The sequence below is a fragment of the Syngnathus scovelli genome, chromosome 6 (genome assembly GCF_024217435.2).
Source record: "Syngnathus scovelli strain Florida chromosome 6, RoL_Ssco_1.2, whole genome shotgun sequence".
NCBI classification, from domain to species: Eukaryota; Metazoa; Chordata; class Actinopteri; order Syngnathiformes; family Syngnathidae; genus Syngnathus; species Syngnathus scovelli.
In genome coordinates, this window is record NC_090852.1 from 5,520,804 (window position 1) to 5,528,772 (window position 7,969).

Genomic DNA, 7,969 nt, shown 5'->3' on the forward strand with positions numbered 1-7,969 from the left:
CAACCACAGCGCGCCGGCGGGCGCTCACTGTCGCATTGCTTTAAGAGCGTCTTTGTGTTTTAGGATGGCTTTACTGCTCCCACTTGCTTTCTTTGGAAGCATGATTAGGGGTTAATACAATCCTCAAAGTGACGAAAATACGTTAACTACGGAGTCAGTCGGCATCCGGGCCGCGCGGTCGGGTTTTCTCGACCGCCTCATCTCGCGAGGTTCGACCTCCGAATTTTGTTCAACAACCGAAGAAAAAAAAATCTCGAATTTTTTGTTCAAATTCCGATTTGTTCGAGAACTGGGACGTTCGAAAACCGAGGTTTGACTTTAAAATAAATAGATGCAGCTCACAGACAAGTCCCGCTATTTGAGCTAATTTTAGAACAGTCCTGCGGGCGACTCATGCGGTCCTCACGGGCGACCTGGTGCCCGCGAGCACCGTGTTGGTGACCCCTGGTCTACCTCATATCCTTGGCTCCAGTAATGCCGACTCCACTATTGTTTGTCAAATTATGCATCAACACCTTGCTTTTTTTTATCTTTCAGATACCTGTGGCAGCATGCTAACGACACTTCAATGATTTTCTCAACAAAAAAAACCCTTGATCCTCTAAAGTAATGTTTGCCAAATTACATGCGTCTCTCGCTTTCAGATAACTTTGGCTGAGCTATTGTTTCTCAAATTATATGCGACAACACCTTGATTTTTTCTCTTTCAGATAACTTTTGGCACCTGTAATGCCGCCTCTGTCACAAACACCCCCTCCCTCTCGTGACCCCCCACTCTGACACAAACACCCCCTCCCCTTCGGCTTCTCAACAAAAAGGCTCCCTTCAATCTCACACGTACGGGCCGGAAGCAAAGGTAGCTCAGAGGGCTTTTAGCAAAGCTAGCTCAGGTGCTGCACCTGTCTTGATTCATAAAAATACATGCCCATACATATCCACATCTTAAAAATGGCGCCAGCAAACCAAAATGGCGACGGTCAAAGATGGCGCCGTCACGACTGGCGCCATCTTGATGCCCCCAACCCTGCCACAATTCAAAAGAGGGTGATTTATGATACCATAACAAGTCATAAAAAGGTCATAAAATTTTATGACCCCTAACTCATTTGCATATGAATAGACGTCAAAGCCTGGTGCATTGAATATCTCTCTCACGGGCTCCTGGAAAGAGGCCAGGAAATCGATGAAGGAGGTGAGAGCCCAGTGGAGTGACACGGTGGGCATCGCTTCCCCATAGCAAAAGAGAATGCCGTTGGCCACGTAGAAGCCCGTGACCCCCGACGCTCCCCTGCTGATGCGGCAATCGGGGACAATGTAGGTGTTGAAGGTTTGCTCGTCACAAACGGCTCCGATCTGGACGATATCGCACACCTTGCTGTCTGCGGACCAAGGAGAGTTCAAAAAGGCATGTTAGTTTCACTAAATTGTCTTCAATGTATACAAAACAGAAGATGTAAATGTGACAAAATATCAAAGAGAATTGGGCCTAAACACAAGTATGGTTGAATATGTTCATAGAGGTGATGACGACACAGGTGGACTCCGATCATTTAACTCAACGTTAGATCATTCAGAAATAATTAAGGAACTACTGGAGGAACTGCACTAAAAGGAAAAAAAAGGGGAGGGGTGTGTGAAGAATTCCGTATGCCCTACTTTTCCTATCTATTTGTAAATAAAAGTTTAAAATATACATTTCATTCCACTTTACAATTGTGTCCATTTTACTATTCTTTCACAAAAAAACATCAATTGTATCCTTTCACCTGAAATGTAGAAAAAGATCAAATAAAGTGGGCTGATACTTTTGCAAGGCATTGTAAAGACAGCTGCCTGCATCATAATGATGGACAACATGGACCAATGGGCGCTGCTTCCGAATTGTCGACTAGTCTCGAAGATAGAAGGAAAGAAACCAAGAGGGGAAAAAAATCGCCGTCGGACTCATGTGCACTGGCTTGCTCCTGTCGCCGTTAAATAAGTTTGAAAGGAAATATGGGACACTTAAATGAAGGCGCAGTCGACGAAATTTGTTACAACCGAACAAAAGTTATTTTGGCTCATAAATTCTAAGAACATCAACTGATAAAGACGATGGAGTACGCATCATCATTCCGCCCAAATATGTCGAGTACATAACAACTCGTAAAACGTCTATCTGAGATAAAACGAGTTGGTCATTAGTTAAATGTTTTTAAATGCCATTAAGTTACATACTCAATCCAGTTGTCGCCAAATCAAAGAAAACCGAAGTCATCTGCAAAAGACGATATCAAAAACAGATTTAGAGACAGTGACAGTCGCATCGTCGTGTAAATTAAAACATGATAAAATGAAAAACATGGCTTTTAAAAGCAACGTTATAAGCTCGGCAACTCACCGTGATGAAGCGTCGGGCAACCGCTGTTATCTTGCGCTTTCGTCGCCGGTGCATGCTGGGAAATGGAGTCCAGCGCTCCTCCTTCGGCGCAGCAGCATTTCACGCGAGCCAGAAGACACTTCATTAGACACACGCGCCATCTAAATTGGGCGGTCTACTTAAAAAATGTCCAATTAAAATACATTTCCCCTGCGACATATCACTATGGAATTTATGAGGCGCATTTCATTTCTAATTTTTCTACTATTAACATTATCAAAGTCAAAGTCAAAGTCAGCTTTATTGTCAATTTCTCCACATGCCAAAGACACACAAAGAAACCGAAATTTCGTTCCACCCTATCCCACGGCGACAAGACAGACAAACAAGTAAACAAGTATAACAAAAGCGTGCTGAATAAATAATGAATAAATAACACAACAATAAATAAATAAATAAGAGGAGCAGAAAAAAAAGGAGCAAGTGCGCGTACAGCAGACATTCCCGAAAATAGCGCAACAGTGCCGCACGCTACGCAGAAGGGGGTAGCGAGTTCAGGGCCCTAACAGCCTGGAGAAAGAAGCTGTTGGCGAGTCTGGTGGTGCGGGAGCGCAGGCTCCTGTACCTCTTCCCAGAGGGCAGAAGGTCAAACAAAGAGTGAGCCGGGTGACTCACATCTCTGGCAATCGAGGTTGCCTTGCGGGCGAGATGGGAGGTGTAAATGTCCTTCAGGGAGGGGAGCGAAGCACCAATAATCTTACCAGCCGTATTCACTATGCGCTGCAGGGCCTTCAAGTTCTGTTCACTGCAGTTACCACCCCAGACAGCGATGCAACTGGTGAGGACGCTCTCAATGGTGCCATGGTAGAATGTAGACAGGACTGCCTGAGGAGCACATGCACGCCTGAGCTTCCGCAGGAAGTACAGGCGGCGCTGAGCTTTCTTTGCCAGTGACGAGGTGTTTGCGGACCAGGAGAGGTCCTCACTGATGTGCACCCCCAGGAACTTGGTGCAGCTCACCCTCTCCACCACAGCACCGTCGATGATCAGCGGCAGGTGTGTTGTGTGACCCTTCCGGAAGTCAACAATGATTTCCTTGGTCTTATTGACGTTCAGCAGGAGGTTGTTGTCCCTGCACCACGTGGTCAGAAAGTCAACTTCCGACCTGTACCGAGTCTCGTCGCCCTTCGTGATGAGACCCACCAGAGTTGTGTCGTCAGCAAACTTCACTATGCGGTTGTCGCTGTAGGTCGCAGTGCAGTCATGCGTCAGCAGGGTGAAGAGCAATGGACTGAGCACGCAGCCCTGGGGGGCCCCCGTGCTCAGCGTGATGCTGGCGGAGATTTTGTCGCCAACACACACCACCTGAGGCCTCTGACAGAGGAAGTCCAGTATCCAGTTTCAGAGGGAGGTACTGAGGCCCAGCTCGTCGAGTTTGCAGATGAGTCGCTGGGGCACAATGGTGTTGAAGGCAGAGCTGAAGTCCACAAACCTCACATATGAGTCCTTTCTCTCCAGGTGGGTGAGGGCCGAGTGGAGGGCAGAGCAGATGGCATCCTCAGAGGACCGCTTGGCACGGTACGCAAACTGGAAAGGGTCAATGGTGGGGGGGAGAACGGACTTGATGTGCTCCATGACCAGCCGCTCAAAGCACTTCATGATGATGGGCGTCAGTGCCACAGGGCGGTAGTCATTGAAGCAGGACGGTGCAGGTTTCTTCGGCACAGGAACGATGGTGGCAGCCTTGAAGCACGAGGGGACGATGGCCTGCTGCAGGGAAACGTTAAAGATGTCCGTGAAGACACCCGACAGCTCCCCAGCGCAGTCCTTCAGCGCTCGACCCGGGATGTTGTCAGGGCCCGCCGCCTTACGGGTGTCAATAGCGGCAAGCGCCCTCCTCACACCGTCGGCAGAGAGGCGCAGGGGCTGCTCGTGTGGGGGGGGACTCGTCTTCAGCGGGCAAGTGCTGTTCTGGGCGTCGAAGCGAGCAAAGAAGCGGTTCAGATCGTTCAGCAGACGGACGTCACCCTCACAGCTCCTCGGCGCGGGCTTGTAGTCCGTGATGGTCTGAATGCCCCGCCAAAGGCTACGTGCGTCCTTGCTGTCCTTGAAGTGGGTGGAGACCTTGCACGAGAACGCCTTCTTCGCTTCTTTGATGCCTCGGGACAGGTCGTCCCTCGCTGTCCTCAAGCCAGCCTCATCCCCCGCTCTGAAAGCCTTGTCCCTGGCCCTCAACAGTCTGAGGACAGCCCCCGTCAGCCACGGCTTCCAGTTCGCGCGAGTGACGACGGATTTCGAGCAAGTCACATCATCGATGCACAGAGTCAGTATACTCCTCTATGTCCGTCCAATCGTTGTAGGTGGCTGCCTGCTTAAACAAGTCCCCGTCAGTGGTGTCGAAGTAGTCACGAAGTGCCTCGGAGGCACCCTCAGGCCACACTCGAACCTGCCTCCGAACCGGCCTGGATGCCTTTACCAATTGTCTGTATGCGGGCAAAAGCAAAACGGTGAGATGGTCAGAAAGCCCCAGATGGGGGAGGGGGGTGGCTTTGAAAGCTCCCTTTTGCGCCGAGTAGACTAGGTCCAGGAAGCTGTCTTCACGTGTCAGAAAAGGAACATGCTGGTGAAGCCTCGGGAAAACAGACTTCAGGTTGGCATGATTGAAGTCTCCAGCGAAGATGGTGAAACCGTCAGGGTGCGCTGTTTGCTGTTCACTGACAGCCTGGTACACTTCACCAAGCGCCGCGATCCTGTCTCCTTCGATGTTGGAAGGCGGGATGTATACCGCGACTAGCAGAATCGCGGTAAATTCCCTCGGCAGATAAAAAGGACGGGACTTAATGATCACAAACTCCACAAGCGGCGAGCAGTGCTTACATACCACCACAGAGTCCCGGCACCATTCTTCTCGGATGTAGACGCATTATTTTGTGTGCTGTGAAATTGACAAATACAGCTGAACTGTACTTGGGATGCGTTTCTTTTAAATGAACTAGAGAGAGTCTGCGTAGCACTGGTAGTGGTTTTCGTATCACTGATAAAAGAGTAAAATAAGAAAACATATTTTTTGGAAAATAAGTGTATCATCATATAGTCATCTTTAAAAATATTCATATTATTTTTTTAAAATAGGTGTATCATATAGTCGTCTTTAAAAATATTTCTTTTATCTTGCATTTTAAATTATTCACCTATTTTGTGTGCTAAATTGTTATCATTATTTTTTATGGATTTTTTTGGTTAAAAAAGAAATTGATCAAACGTTTGGACACCTGTCGTATCCACACGAGTAAGTTCGCGGAGGATCAGCCCACCCACAAACCGGTGACAAGAGAATCCCAGGATCTTGACAGATTTTCTGCCGCAGAGTAAAGAAAAAAAATATTGTTTGACAAGAAACATGAAGTAGGCACACTTGAGTTGCTTTACTGAGATTTCAAAAAAGTGACATCATGTGCCGGTTCTGACCACCAGGCCTCGAGTTTGATATACTACGAGGTGATCATGGAATTCCACACATCATTCCACTTTGGGTTCCACACGTAAAAGAGCTCCTGCAGCGCCTTGGCTTGCTCCAGCGCGTTGTAGACGTCAAAGCGCTTGTGCAGAAAAGTGTGCACCAACGCTTTCAATTTGTGACCACACTCATGTTGGAATCTCCTGCTGAGCAGCCAGGTGTCCAGATAGCAGGGCACGAGACTCTGCAACTTGCACAGGAAGGAGAACTGTGCCAGTACCCTTCCAAGGATGGGGGTGTCAAAGCGCTTGGAGTAGTGAGCCGCCAGGAACACGGGCCTCTGGAAAGAGGCCAGGAAGCGGAGGAAGCAGGGGAGAGCTCGCTGGAGTGGGACGGTGGGCATTTCCCGCCCGTAGCGGAACAGACGGCCGTCCTCCACGGTGAAGCCCGAGCGTGTGCGGGTTGCGCTGCTAATGCGGCATCGGGGGATAACGTAGGCGTTAAAGGTCCTCTGGCCACAAGCCGCCCCGATCTGGATGATGTCACATTTGTTAGTGTCTGCGGACAAAAGAGAGTCCAAAAGTTAGTTCCACTTTGGGCTAAATCGCTCAGCTGTTGTTAGGTTACGGATTCTAGTTATTGATCTGACTCCAAATTGCGATCAACACTTAACACATAAATTGCTATGTCCTAATCCACACACTGGCGCACCTAACAATTTTGCGAGTTCGTTGTGTCAAAGAGAAGACCAGTAGATCAATCAGACCAAATTTACCAATTGTTTATTCCTGACAAAGCGCACTAATACAGGCCTGGGTCCCGGGTCCCTCACACTAAAACTCGTGCGTTTTTGTGACCACCAAAAGACGACACATTCTTCCGGGTTGCCCAGTTTTAAAGAAACACAATATGAATATTAAAGCATGCAAAATATTGTGAGATGATTGGTCGATGGCCATCTCCTCCCCGTGTCGGCGTTATCGCTGAGGTCAGGTGGTTGGATTTCCCCGCGAAGCCGGGCAACATAGACGTGCTGTTGTTCTCGTTCCTCAACGACCTTGAGATGTTCTCGTCCGGTACTCCCTGTCTGGGCCTATACACAACACTTCAACGAAAACAAGTTCATGCAGTTTGCCTGCACATTCTTCGCCAACCACCAATCCACACGAGCACTCCAATACTAGATATTATATTAATATGATTATAAGTCTAACACAACCTTAAAAATATGTTTGCAAACTGCCGAAAGCACATTTTCCTTTATTCCCTCTCATGACCTCATTTATGAGGTCATCACCCGTTACTTTAGCAAACAGCTACCAGCGCGCTGTCGATCCTTCCTTCCCCCCGCTGCTCATGTTGAGTCACCAGGGCATATTGGCCCATCGGTGGCAACGGGCCAACGGTTTTCTCGATCAACCGGACAGTGAGTGACCTAATACATGGAATACAACAACAATCGCATAAAATCATAATTGTAGTAAAAATAGCTACAGCAACAAGCACAGACATGATGAGCCCTTTCCAGCTTCCGAACGTTTTCATCCAATCAGACCAAATATTGGTGTGTACACCTGAATGATCTTTCATCTTTTTGTTCAGTGTCCTTAGTCCTTCCAACGCCCTGGTCAGTCGGCCTCCTGGTGCCGTGTTGTTTGGGATGAAAGTACAACATGCATCACCAAACATTCCACACACACCATGTTCCTTACCCAATAGCATGTCCAACGCAATTCTATTTTGGAACGCCATTAACGACGTTGCAGCCAATTGTTCATGAACTGCGGCAAATGATTCAGCTGTATAATTACCCAGTCGTTGGACATTGTAATGAACGTAATTAATACGGTCTACATTTTTATTGGGGGTGATCCATAGGAAGATACTTTCGAATCCCGAGGACACTTGATTAACGAGTTTATACTTATCTGGCACACCCCGGGGCACTCCTATAGTGTCAATATATGTTGGATCGTCGTCGCTCAACCACGGGGGCAAAATGTCTCTTTTGGCTCGCTTCAGGAGCCCCGCCAGTGGGGACTCCAGGTTCCAATTGAGATTCTGTATTTCAATGGGGACAACCACCACAGGCATTATCAACGACACGAGGGCACAGATACCTGATGCATTCTTCGGCAAGCGATCCTATAATT